The sequence below is a fragment of the Capricornis sumatraensis genome, chromosome 5 (assembly GCF_032405125.1).
Source record: "Capricornis sumatraensis isolate serow.1 chromosome 5, serow.2, whole genome shotgun sequence".
In the NCBI taxonomy this organism is placed as follows: Eukaryota; Metazoa; Chordata; class Mammalia; order Artiodactyla; family Bovidae; genus Capricornis; species Capricornis sumatraensis.
Window position 1 is genome coordinate 79,561,205 of NC_091073.1, and position 12,828 is coordinate 79,574,032.

At 46.9% G+C, this 12,828-nt stretch overlaps 1 non-coding gene across 1 annotated transcript; it reads right to left on the reverse strand.

Moving 5' to 3' along the window:
* Positions 1-12,479: 12,479 nt before the first annotated feature.
* On the reverse strand, positions 12,480-12,617 carry LOC138080493 (small Cajal body-specific RNA 20). Its single transcript, XR_011144957.1, has one exon. It is a non-coding gene; the product is annotated as a small Cajal body-specific RNA 20 (non-coding RNA).
* Positions 12,618-12,828: the final 211 nt, after the last annotated feature.

The following is a 12,828-nucleotide window of genomic DNA, read 5'->3' on the forward strand; positions in this document are numbered from 1 at the left end:
AAGCCAACAAGCTTCCTGCACAGTCATAGCCTCAAGGCTGTCCGGGGTGTGATCAGTGTCAAAGCCTGTGTGAGGCCTGCAGGAACACAGCCTCAGATGTCCTTATGCAGGCTGTATTTTAATTTTAACAGCCCCATTTTACAGATTGCAAAACTAAGGCTTATAGAGGTGTCGATGGTACACCTCCATGATCTCAGTCAAATTCCCCTGAATTGAAAGGGCCTAAGCTTATCATCCCCTTGTTTACCCTCCCTGCCCTGGATCTTGTATCCTTCAGCTGGGCTCTCACTTCTGTCCCTGCGCTGTCCCCTCGAGGCCATGTCCTCCGATGCCTATGCCTAGGCTTCTGAAGGCCATCCTTGACCCCACACCAATGTCCCTGTTCTGGGCCTGTGGTCTCAAGGAGGAATCCTCACCTTGGTACACTCCCAGGTCCTCTAGGGAAGCATCCCCAGTGCACCCCCTCCCCTCCCATGCCCCACAGCCTCTGGGGAATCTCTGGAAAGGCCTCCCTACATGCCAGAGCCTCATGACAACCATGCTTCTGAAACTGGGTGGTCTGCATTGTTGGAGGCCTTTAAGCTACACTCAGTGAGCCTGTGTCAGGGACAGTAAAAGGGACATCGTGGCATGCAGGGCAGAGGCGAGGAACTCTTTCAGCTGGAAAATTCTGGGATCTTCAGATCACCCAACCTGGCTCATGGTCTGTCACCTAACTCAGACCCTGGCCTCTCACGGAGGTGATCCCAGGAGCCTGGGCTGCCGCAGGATGAGGGTAAAGGTTTGTTCAACAAACACACCATGAGTTCCCATGTTCAGCATACAGCACAGCTTTAGCTTGCATGTGAGCTCTGGAAGGTTTTGCTGGCTAGATGTTAAGTGAAGCATCTGATGTCATCTAATGCCCCTGTGCCTATTAAATAGTGGGTGTCTTATGACCCTTCATTGAATACAAGAATGAACAGATGAATGAGTCAGAGAATGATTTCCATGACGTGTTTTAAGCCAACAGTTGGGGCCACTATATTTCTCTGGGCTGCAATAACAAAGTACTAGAGATTGGGAACTTAACTAATAGTTTATTTCCTTATAGTCCTGGAGGCTGAAAGTCTAAAATCAAGGCATCTGCAGGGTCAGTTTCCCCTGAGGCCTCTCTCCTTGGCATATCAATGGCCATATTCTCCCGGTTTCCTCATATGGTCTTTACACTGTATGGTCTTTCCACTGTGCGTGTCTATGTCCCAATATCTTCTTTTCATAAGAAGAGATTCACTTCAGTTCAGTTCAGTTCAGTCGCTTAGTCATGTCCGACTCTTTGTGACCCCATGAATTGCAGCATGCCAGGCCTCCCTGTCCATCACCAATTCCCAGAGTTCACTTAGACTCACGTCCATCGAGTCAGTGATGCCATCCAGCCATCTCATCCTCTGTCATCTCCTTCTCCTGCCCCCAATCCCTCCCAGCAGATTAGTCCCCTCTAATGACCTCATTTCCCCTTGGTGGTGGTTAGTCGCTAAGTCGTGTCCAACTCTTGTGACCCCATAGACTGTAGCCTGCAAGGCTCCTCAGTCCATAGGATTCTATAGTCAAGAATACTGGAGTGGGTTGCCATTGCCTTCTCCAGGGGATCCTCCCGATCCAGAAATCGAACCTGAGTCTCCTGCCATTGCAGGTAGATTCTTTACTGATTGAGCTACAAGGAAAGCCCCCATTTTACCTTAATCACCCCTTTACAGGCCTCATCTCCACATACAGTAATGTTGAGATAAGAGGAGTTAGGACTTTAACACATCAGTTTTGCAGGGACACAATTCTGCCCATTACAGCCTCTGATTCATCAGTCACAAGTAGGATGTGGCTGAAGATGCCTGTGATCTGCAGCAAGAGATGCCTCATGGGGCTCCTTGTGGGGGAGCTCCTGCTTGCTGTCCCTTATGTGGTCTTTTCCCCTGTGCCCTGAGCTCTCCTCCCACGTGCTTATGTCCATGTCACTAGTGGCTCTGGCAGTGCCTGGGATTCTGTGCAACCTGCAGAGATCCCATTTCCCTTTCATCTTCAGTCTTGGCAGTTTCATTCCTCTGTTGTAACTCCCCTCTGAAGTACCAGGCCTGGGACTGCAGACCAGCTTCCAAATGTTAGCTTAAATCTGTGTGCCTGATGCAGAGTGAGAACAAACTGAAACACTGGAATCTGGAGCAGAGAAAGGTTTATAGCAAGACCATACAAGAAGACGGATGGCTCACACTCTAAGAAATCCCAAAAGTCCCAAGACTTTTGTCTGAGCATTTTTAAAAGCCAAGTGAGAGAGAGTTGTTGAAAGATACATGATCAGCTAGTGCACAATTCTCTGACTGGTGATGGTGAGGTACAGGGTGGTGTCACAGGGTTTAACATTATCAAGTCTTAGGCTCCAAGAGGCTTGGGGCTATGAGCTCATGGTCATCAAGTAATTTACATCATCCATTTGGTGGTGGTGGATGGGGAGAGGGTTCACATCAGTAAAACAACTCAAGACATGTGCATCAGATACTGTTATCTAGGTACTTTAGAGAGGAGCTTCAACTGAGGATATGGGGAAGGGCCTGTCCCAGGAAGGCAACACAGCGTCTGCTTAGTTACACCAACAAGCCTTGCCTGGCCTTTCCTGGCTGCAAACAGGGCAGGAGCGCATCGACCTGACCTGAGGGCGTGATCTGTCTCAGGCCCTGCAGGTGGGTCTGACACGGGATTTGGGAATATGTCTGTGGGTCTACAGGAATAGGGTCTCTGTGTCTACCACCCGGGCCCCTGCCCTACAACACCTTTACTCCTCTGTTCCTTGGTGGGGAAATATTGCTGTCCATGTGGCCTATTGGACCCTGGGCAGGTTGCTGAGCACTGTGCACCTGGCCAGGAGGTCCAAACACAGTCTGGCTCATGGCTGGCCAGTCATGGTCAGGGAGCTGACCTCAGCAGGCCTGGAATGGGGCTGGGCACAAGATCAGTTCTCAGCTGTCCTGGGCTCTGTCAGGGTGGTCACCAGAGCCTGCTGGGATCTGAGAGCACAGGTGGGCAACCCAGAGACGGACCACGAGCTCCCTTCCTACAGGTTCTGTTGGGGGAACCCTGGGTCTTTTGGAGGCACCTGAAGAAGGCACTTAGCATGTGCAGGAGTCATGACTTACCTTCACATGGATGTTGTGAACTGTGCACTGCTCCTCCCGTGGTATTTTTTTTTAATTTACTTATTCATTTTATTTTTGGTTGTGCTGGGTTTTCATCGCTGTCCCCCGGCCTTCTCCGGCTGCAGCAAGTGGAGGCTACTCTGGTTGCCGTGCATGGGCTTCTCGCGGCAGCGGCTTCTCATTGCAGAGCACAGCCTCTAGGGCACACGGGCTTCGGTAGTTGTGGCGCGTGGGCTTAGTTGCCCCATGGCAGGTGGGATCTTCCTGGACCAGGGATTGTCCCCTGCATGGCAAGGCAAATTCTTAACCACTGGACTGCCAGGGAACCCCATTCCACAGTATTTTTGAATTAGGTGCCGAACATGAAAAAGAAAAAAAATTGAAAAATCATAGATTGGATTATTACTGATTTCAGCAATCTAGTAGGCCTTGCCAGTTAGATACATATACAGGATAAAGGAAGAGGATGTGAATACATTTGTTTAAAATTAAATTGCTATCATTGTTTTAAAACACTGCTTATAACTTCATTGTCTAATTTTGTAACATATAATGAGTAAAATGGATTATTGTATTTTTCTTTTTATGTCCACAGGAGAAAACTTAGATATTGTTATACTCTAAATTTTAATTAAATATACATGTTATTTTAAGTAATTGTGATATGTATGTTTTAGCAATTGACTGAATTATGTCTTTTTTCACAACGTGTGTCCTGAACAAAAATTATTATTAATGCTTAAATGTATAGATGTATCTATTCATCCATTTATTTCTGAGTCATAGGTTCAGAAGTAATATTATTACACAAATGCTTTATCCAGGAAATTTCATTTCTCTTTAAATGAATCTAGAATTTCACTAAAAACAAAACAAAAAAAACCAACTTTTAAGAAGTGGTAAAATAAGAGGATGAAAGGGAAACTGAGGGAGCTAGCTTAACACTTCCATAAATTCCAGTTTGGACAAGCATATTTCTTTGTAGCCAGAAGTTCATAGGAAATTTGGGGGCACTCGGGTTTCTCGGGCTTCCCAGGTGGCAATGCAGAGACATGGTATAGAACCTGCCTGCCAATGCAGGAGACATGAGACTCGGATTCAATCCTTGTATCAGAAAGATCCCCTGGAGAAGGAAGTGGCAACCTACTCCAGTATTCTTGCCTGGAAAATCCCATGACAGAGGAGCCTGGTGAACTACAGTCTACAGGACTGCAAGAATTGGACACGATGACTTAGCATGCATGGGTTATTCTAGGACACAGTGGGGCCATCCATCGTGACAGCTTTCCACTAGGATATTTGCAGTCAGGGAAGCACAGCTCTGCTGCCATCTGTAAAGAAGCCATTTTCTTCCTATAGCTTCAGTGGCATTTTTAAAAAAACAGACATTTTATTTGGGAATTGCTTTAGATTTACAGAAAAGTTGCAAGGACTGTACAGAGTTCCATTTTTCCAGCCCTTAACATCTTATGTCAGCATGCCACATGGTCACAGCTAAAGAACTGGTATTGGGGGCATTATTCTTAACTCGATCAGCAGCTTATCCAGAGGCCACACCTCTGAATGTTCTGTACTGTCCTTTCTCTGTGCCAGGATCCTATCCAGAACACCCTGTGACATTTAATCATTGTGTTCCCTCAGGCTTCCTTGCTGTGACAGTTTCTCAAACTTCCTGTTCTTGTTGTCCTAGAGAGTTTTGAGGCGGTCAGGTGTTTTGTCCATCGGTCGAGATGTGTCTGATGCTCACTCACAGTTAGGCAGGGATTCCTGGTTATTGGGAGAAAGACCTTGGGGTGCCATTCTCACCCCATCAGGTCAAGGGCACACACTCTCAACATGACTCATCACTGGTGACCTTGATCACCTGGCTGAGGTCACATCTGTCAAGTTTCTCCACTGTAGAGTTACTCCTTCGCACTTGACTCTTTGGAAGGAAGTGCTAAGCATGACCCGCACTCTAGGGGTGGTGTCTATTGCATGTGTTGGAGCTATCTACAAACATTATTTGGAATTCTTCTGTAAGAGAGTTTTGCCTATTCTCCCCATTTATTCATTCAATCAGTAATGGACTCATGGGCATTTAATTTTACATTTTAAATTTCAGTGCAAAGCTATAGTGTTTATTTTTTTGCTGAAATTGCTCAGGTTTGGTCACTGGGAACCATTTCGAGTTAGTCCCTCTGCTGTGTTCCTTTGAGGGGTGGCCTTAATCCTTTTGTTTTCTGGGCTCACCTTTTGTTCTCTCTTCTGCAGCTCACCTCATAGGCTTCCTGGCCCAGTCTTAGAACCAGCCATGTACCCCTATATCTGCTAGGGATGCAGAGCTGCGAGATGGAGTCCCTGAACACAAGGAACTAGCGGTCAGTCCAGCTGAAAGGCAGGAGGGAGCGCCAAGGGTCACAGGGGCTCTGCTTCAGTGCGGGGGAATGACTTCCTGGTTAAGGGTCCCCAGCCAACTGGATGTGTAAGGTGAAGACTGGGGGAGGCGGAGGTGCTGGTGGTCAAAGATAACAGTGAGGAGGGGAGGACAAGTCCTTGAGGGGACTGTTATCTCCTCTTTGCTCCAGACATCTTGAGAAGAGCATGCAGATGAATCTGTGTATTCTGATTCTGTTAAGAGTGAGCTTGGCTGTAGAGACAGAAGACCCCACGATTGGGGCATTGACTAGCACCAGATTTTCATATCACACACATCCTGATTACATCTGCTTAAGACAGCCTATCTTTCCTCTCTGCTGTCATCCTGTTTGTCCTGATGCTCTTTGCTGTGGGTTTCCTGGGCTGCTACTCTGAGTGCCACTCCAGGGAACCAAAAGGAAGGAGAGCACAGGACTTCTGCTTTTCCCAGTGAGGCCTGCTTGTCACTAGGGGAGGGAAAGCACCCCTAGTACCCTCAGGACGGAACCCAGCAGGGTTCAATCAGCAGGCTGCTCCTGGGGCACAAAGAGCATGGGCAGTCCTCCTGTTCTCCATATGGAGAGAGAGCCCAGAGATCAGTCAGTTCTTCCTGGGATGGTATCCAGCACTGGATACAGCTCTTGGCCAAAGAGCATCCCAAGGGAGTGTAGCTGGCTCTGCAATAGTGACTCAGATCCCTCCCCAGTGCACATGCATTGACCTGGCTACTGGGAAGCAACACTCAGCTATCAGCCTCCTTTGGGGATATCCGAAGCTGCAAAGGCTGGCCTTGTCTGAGGTTGCCCCTGCTTTGGGAGTGGCTCACAACCAAGACTGACCCTTGTGGCCCCAGGAAATTCCCAGCACTCCCTGGGGTAGGTCACGGCACCACTCTTCCATGTCACCCCCCCTCCTATCACTTCCCAGGGCGTGATCCCCAGTCGTGATCCCTGATCCTGACCATCTTGGATCCCACTTCCCCGGGACCGGGTGGGGCCAGCAGCACAGAGAGTTAATTTGTGTCCGGACAGTGGGTTCCTGGAGCCCACCTTGCAGAAGCTGGTGTGCCTGTGCATTTTCAGGGAGAGAGTACCAAGGTTCCATATACTTGCACAAGGTTCTGGGGTGTAGGAAAGGCAAGGCATTGAATTGTGGGTAAGGACTGTGTGTTGAGGGGGAGAAGGAAAGGCAGGAGAGGGTGATGGTCCCAGGGGGTCTAGAGGGACACGGTATCTTAAGGCACGTCCTCCTACTCCTGCTCCACCCTTTTCTCACAGCACTGTGGAGCCAGGTAACTATATCTTGTATAATGTTTCCCACCGCCCTTTTCAGGGACTTTTTGGACAATATCAACTTTTAGGACAAAGGAATTAAAAAAAAAAATCCAAGTCATTGCTCATGTATTACCTTTGATCTAAGGACAAGAATGTATCAGACTTTTGCCATGGCCAAGACCATCTTTATGGCAATGACAAGTTTCTCAAAAAGTTCTTTCAGAATTCCCAGCCTAGAGGAACCAGACTGAAGCTGCAGAGAGGGGTTGAGGGGACAGAGGTATCAGTGCTTCCTGGCCAGACCCCACCCATGGAGTGCTGGGAAGGGAACTGCCACTCTTGGCATATGCCTGCTTTTCCCTCCTCCAAACTGGTTTGAGACTTTTGTTTTCAGATTTGAAATATTTTTGGATGGGTAAGGATGGAAAAAAATGTGCACTCCCTTTTAGATAATTGCTACATGCCTTGTTTTTGTTTAAATTCTTGGGAATTCAAAAGATCAGTCTGTGAAGTTCAGAGTCCCTAGATTCAGGACAGCCTCACGGGGCATGCATGGGCCACCCCTTAGGAGCCTCTGGGCCAGGTGTGGAGTCTGTACTTCAGTGAATCAAGGAGCCAGCTGCATGGGTTAGCAGAGAATACAAGGGGACACCAGGCCCAGGGTGCCTTCCACCTTCCGAAGACTCTGTAGGTGTGAGGACAGACACTGCATGAATGGGTGTCTAAGTCACCATGGTCCCAGAAACAAGGGTGAATCCCGGCTTCTTAGATGTGGATGCTTTTTTCCCCCCTAAGCCTTTATTTATTTGTTTATTTTTGGCTGTGCTAGGTCTTCATTGCTGCGCACAGGCTTTCTCTAGTTGTGGCCAATGAAGGCTTGTGTCTCCACTGCGATGCACAGGCTTAGGTGCTCCTTGGCATGTGGGATCTTCCCGAACTAGGAATTGAACCCACATCACCTGCGTTGGTAGACAGATTCTTAACCACTAGACCACCAAGGGAGCTCTAGCTGTGGAATCTTGGGCAAACTTACCAGCCCAGCTCCTGCAAGTGGATGCTGGCTATTGCAATAGTGCATGATACCTCAACGCCTCATATTGCAACACCAAACTCACGTAGTCGTTCAGCTAGTATGGCCTTGGTGTTGTGCTAGATTTTGTGATGCAAAGATGCAGGATAGACTTGTTGGCTCTTATCACCACCATCACCCTCTGCCCCCACCCCAGGAAGTCTAGTGGGAGAGACATTTAAGCAAAGACACAGCTCAGTACATTTGAGCTAAATGGATGAGCAGAGTATTTGGAAAAATAAAATTAGGGTAGCTTGTCAGCTTGATCGTCCTGGATCCTTATCATACTCTGTAGTTGACCCGAGAGTGACCTGGGGCAAGTTACTTATGATTTTAGCCTATCAGTAAAAGGAGATAGATAGTAATATTACCTGCCTCATTCCCATTTAGGGGTCAGCTGGATGTGACCTCCCCACCTCCCCTGAGGCTCTTTCCCTCCATACCTCCTATTTCATCCTGTTACCTCTTGGGCTGAGGTGTCCTAGAGGGCAGAAAAAATGCCTGCTCTGTTTCCCAGGCCTGGGGCTCAGGGTTCAGGAAGCTTTAGCCTCAGGGAATGAATGCCCTGCTCAAAATCAGAGCAGTGCAGTTCAGTTCAGTTTAGTCGCTCAGTCGTGTCCTACTCTTTGCGACCCCATGGACTGCAGCACGCCAGGCTTCTCTGTCCATCACCAACTACCAGAGCTTACTCAAACTCATGTCCATTGAGTCGGTGATAACATCCAACCATCGCATCCTCTGTCGTCCCATTTTCCTCCCGCCTTCAATCCTTCCAAGCATCAGCATCTTTTCCAATGAGTCAGTTCTTCGCATCAGGTGGCCAAAGTATTAGAGCTTCAGCTTCAGTATCAGTCCTTCCAATGAATATTCAGGACTGATTTCTTTTAGGATGGACTGGTTGGATATCCTTGCTGTTCAAGGGACTCTCAAGAGTCTTCTCCAACACCACAGTTCAAAAGCATCAATTCTTTGGCACTCAGCTTTCTTTATAGTCCGACTCTCACATCCATATATGACTATTAGAAAAACCATAGCTTTAACTAGACGGAGCTTTGTTGGCAAAGTAATGTCTCTGCATTTTAATATGCAGTCTAGGTTGGTCATAATTTTTCTTTCAAGGAGCAAATGTCTTTTTATTTCATGGCTGCATTGTTTCCCCATCTATTTGCCACAAAGTAACAGGACCAGATGCCATGACCTTAGTTTTCTGAAGGTTGAGCTTTAAGACAACTTTTTCATTCTCCTCTTTCACTTTTATTAAGAGGCTCTTTAATTCTTTTTCGCTTTCTGCCAGAAGGGTGGTGTCATCTGCATATCTGAGGTTATTGATATTGCTGCCGGCAATCTTGATTCCAGCTTGTACCTCATGCAGCCCAGCAATTCTCATGATGTACTCTGCATATAAGTTAAATAAGCAGGGTGACAATATACAGCCTTGATGTACTCCTTTTCCTATTTGGAACCAGTCTGTTGTTCCATGTCTAGTTCTAACTGTTGCTTCTGGACCTGCATACAGATTTCTAAGGAGGCTGGCCAGGTGGTCTGGTATTCCCATCTCTTTCAGAATATTCCACAGCTTATTGTGATCCACACAGTCAAAGGCTTTGGCATAGTCAATAAAGCAGAAGTAGATGTTTTTCTGGAACTCTTGCTTTTTCAATGATCCAGCAGATGTTGGCAATTTGATCTCTGGTTCCTCTGCCTTTTCTAAAACCAGCTTGAACATCTGGAAGTTCATAGTTCACGTACTGCTGAAGCCTGCCTTGGAGAATTTTGAGCATTACTTTGCTAGCGTGTGAGATGAGTGCAATTGTGTGGTAGTTTGAGCACTCTTTGGCATTGCCTTTCTTTGGGATTGGAATGAAAACTGATCTTTTCCAGTCCTGTGGCCATTGCTGAGTTTTCCAAATTTGTTGGCATATTGAGTGCAGCACTTTCACAGCATCATCTTTTAGGATTTGAAAAAGCTCAACTGGAATTCCATCACCTCCACTAGTTTTGTTCGTAGTGATGCTTCCTAAGGCCCACTTGAGTTCTCATTCCAGGATGTCTGGCTCTAGGTGAGTAATCACACCATCATGATTATCTGGGTCGTGAAGATCTTTTTTGTTCAGTTCTTCTGTGTATTTTTGCCTCCTCTTCTTAATATCTTCTGCTTCTGTTAGGTCCATATCATTTCTGTCCTTTATTGGGCCCATCTTTGCATGAAATGTTCCCTTCAGTTCAGTTCAGTTCAGTTCAGTCGCTCAGTCTTGTCTGACTCTTTGCGACCCCATGAATAGCAGCATGCCAGGCCTCCCTGTCCATTACCAACTCCCGGAGTTCACCCAGACCCACGTCCATCGAGTCCATGATGCCATCCAGCCATCTCATCCTCTGTCGTCCCCTTCTCCTCCTGTCCCCAATCCCTCCCAGCATCAGAGTCTTTTCCAATGAGTCAACTCTTCGCATGAGGTGGCCAAAGTACTGGAGTTTCAGCTTTAGCATCATTCCTTCCAAAGAAATCCCAGGGTTGATCTCCTTCAGAATGGACTGGTTGGATCTCCCTGCAGTCCAGGGGACCCTCAAGAGTCTCCTCCAACACCACAGTTCAAACACATCAATTCTTTGGCGCTCAGCCTTCTTCACAGTCCAACTCTCACAGCCATACCTGACCACAGGAAAAACCATAGCTTTGACTAGACGGACCTTTGTTGGCAAAGTAATGTCTCTGCTTTTCAATATGCTATCTACGTTGGTCATAACTTTTCTTCCAAGGAATAAGCGTCTTTTAATTTCATGGCTGCAGTCACCATCTGCAGTGATTTTGGAACTTCCAAAAATAAAGTCTGACACTGTTTCTACTGTTTCCCCATCTATTTCCCATGAAGTGATGGGACCAGATGTCATGATCTTCATTTTCTGAATGTTGAGCTTTAAGACAACTTTTTCACTCTCCTCTTTCACTTTCATCAAGAGGCTTTTTAGTTCCTCTTCACTTTCTGCCATAAGGGTGGTGTCATCTGCATATCTGAGGTTATTGATATTTCTCCTGGCAATCTTGATTCCAGCTTGATTCCAGTCCAGCGTTTCTCATGATATACTCTGCATATAAGTTAAATAAGCAGGGTGACAATATTCAGCCTTGATATACTCCTTTTCCTATGAAACCAGTCTGTTTTTCCATGTCCAGTTCTAACTTTTGCTTCCTGGCTTGCATACAGATTTCTCAAGAGGCAGGTCAGGTGGTCTGGTATTCCCATGTCTTTCAGAATTTTCCACAGTTTCTTGTGATCCACACAGTCAAAGGCTTTGGCATAGTCAATAAAACAGAAATAGGTGTTTTTCTGGAACTCGCTTACTTTTTCGATGATCCAGCGGCTGTTGGCAATTTGATCTCTGGTTCCTCTGCCTTTTCTAAAACCATCTTGAACATCAGGGAGTTCATGGTTCACGTATTGCTGAAGTCTGGCTTGGAGAATTTTGAGCATTACTTTACTAGCATGTGAGATGAGTGTAATTGTGTGGTAGTTTGAGCATTCTTTTGCATTGCCTTTCTTTGGGATTGGAATGAAAACTGATCTTCTCCAGTCCTGTGGCCACTGCTGAGTTTTCCAAATTTGCTGGCATATTGATTGCAGCACTTCCACAGCATCATCTTTTAGGATTTGAAATAGCTCAACTGGAATTCCATCACCTCCACTAGCTTTGTTCGTAGTGATGCTTTCTAAGGCCCACTTGACTTCACATTCCAAGATGTCTGGCTCTAGATTAGTGATCACATCATCATGATTATCTGGGTCATGAAGATCTTTTTTGTACAGTTCTTCCATGTATTCTTGCCACCTCTTCTTAATATCTTTTGCTTCTGTTAGGTCCATACCATTTCTGTCCTTTATCGAGCCCATCTTTGCATGAAATGTTCCCTTGGTATCTCTAATTTTCTTGAAGAGATCTCTAGTTTTTCCCATTCTATTGTTTTTCTCTGTTTCTTTGCATTGATCACTCAGGAAGGCATTCTTATCTCTCTAGGGATTGGTCAAATCCTTCTGAAGAGATGGTGAATGATGGGAGTAGAATTTGAGCAGACCTGGCCTTGGTCCTCAGGGGTGAAACAAAAGGACTGCTTTGTCTCCTCCCTGGACAGAGTTACTTTGGATCCAGGGCCACAGAATTGTGGATGACTGGCTACTTTATTTTTTTTTTGGCTGTGCTGGGTCTTCTAGATGTGTTGAGTGGCGGCTATTCTCCAGTTGCACTGTGCGGGCGTCTCACTGGGGTGGCTTCTCTTTCTCCAGTTGCACTGTGCGGGCGTCTCACTGGGGTGGCTTCTCTTGCTCTAGTTGCACTGTGCGGGCGTCTCACTGGGGTGGCTTCTCTTGCTCTAGTTGCACTGTGCGGGCGTCTCACTGGGGTGGCTTCTCTTGCTGTGGAGCACGGGTTCCAAGTGCACGGGCTTCAGGAGCTCTCGGCCTCTAGACTGCAGGCTCAGTGCTTGTGGTGTACAAGCTTAGTTGAGCCGTGGAATATGGGATCTTTTTGGACCAAAGGTCAAGCCTGTGGTTGGCAGACATATTCTTTTTTTCTCTTTTCTACAAATGCCTGGGGTAGGAAAACACAGCTTCCCAGCTCATGGAACCCCCAGCGACAATGACCCTCAAGGGCTGATTTTGGCCTCCAGTCCTGGCTGAGGAGAAAAGGGACCTCCTACAGCTCTATGCTTCCCTGGTGGCTCAGACAATAAAGAATCCGCCTGCAACACAGGAGACCTGGGTTTGAACCCTGGGTGGGGAAGGTCTCTTGCAGTAGGAAATGGCTACCCACTCCAGTATTCTTGTCTGGAGAATTCTATGAGCAGAGGAGTCTGGCAGGCTACAGTCCACGGGGTCGCAAAGAGTCACAACCGAACCACTAAGTTTCACTTTTACAGCTCTATGGGAGAGAG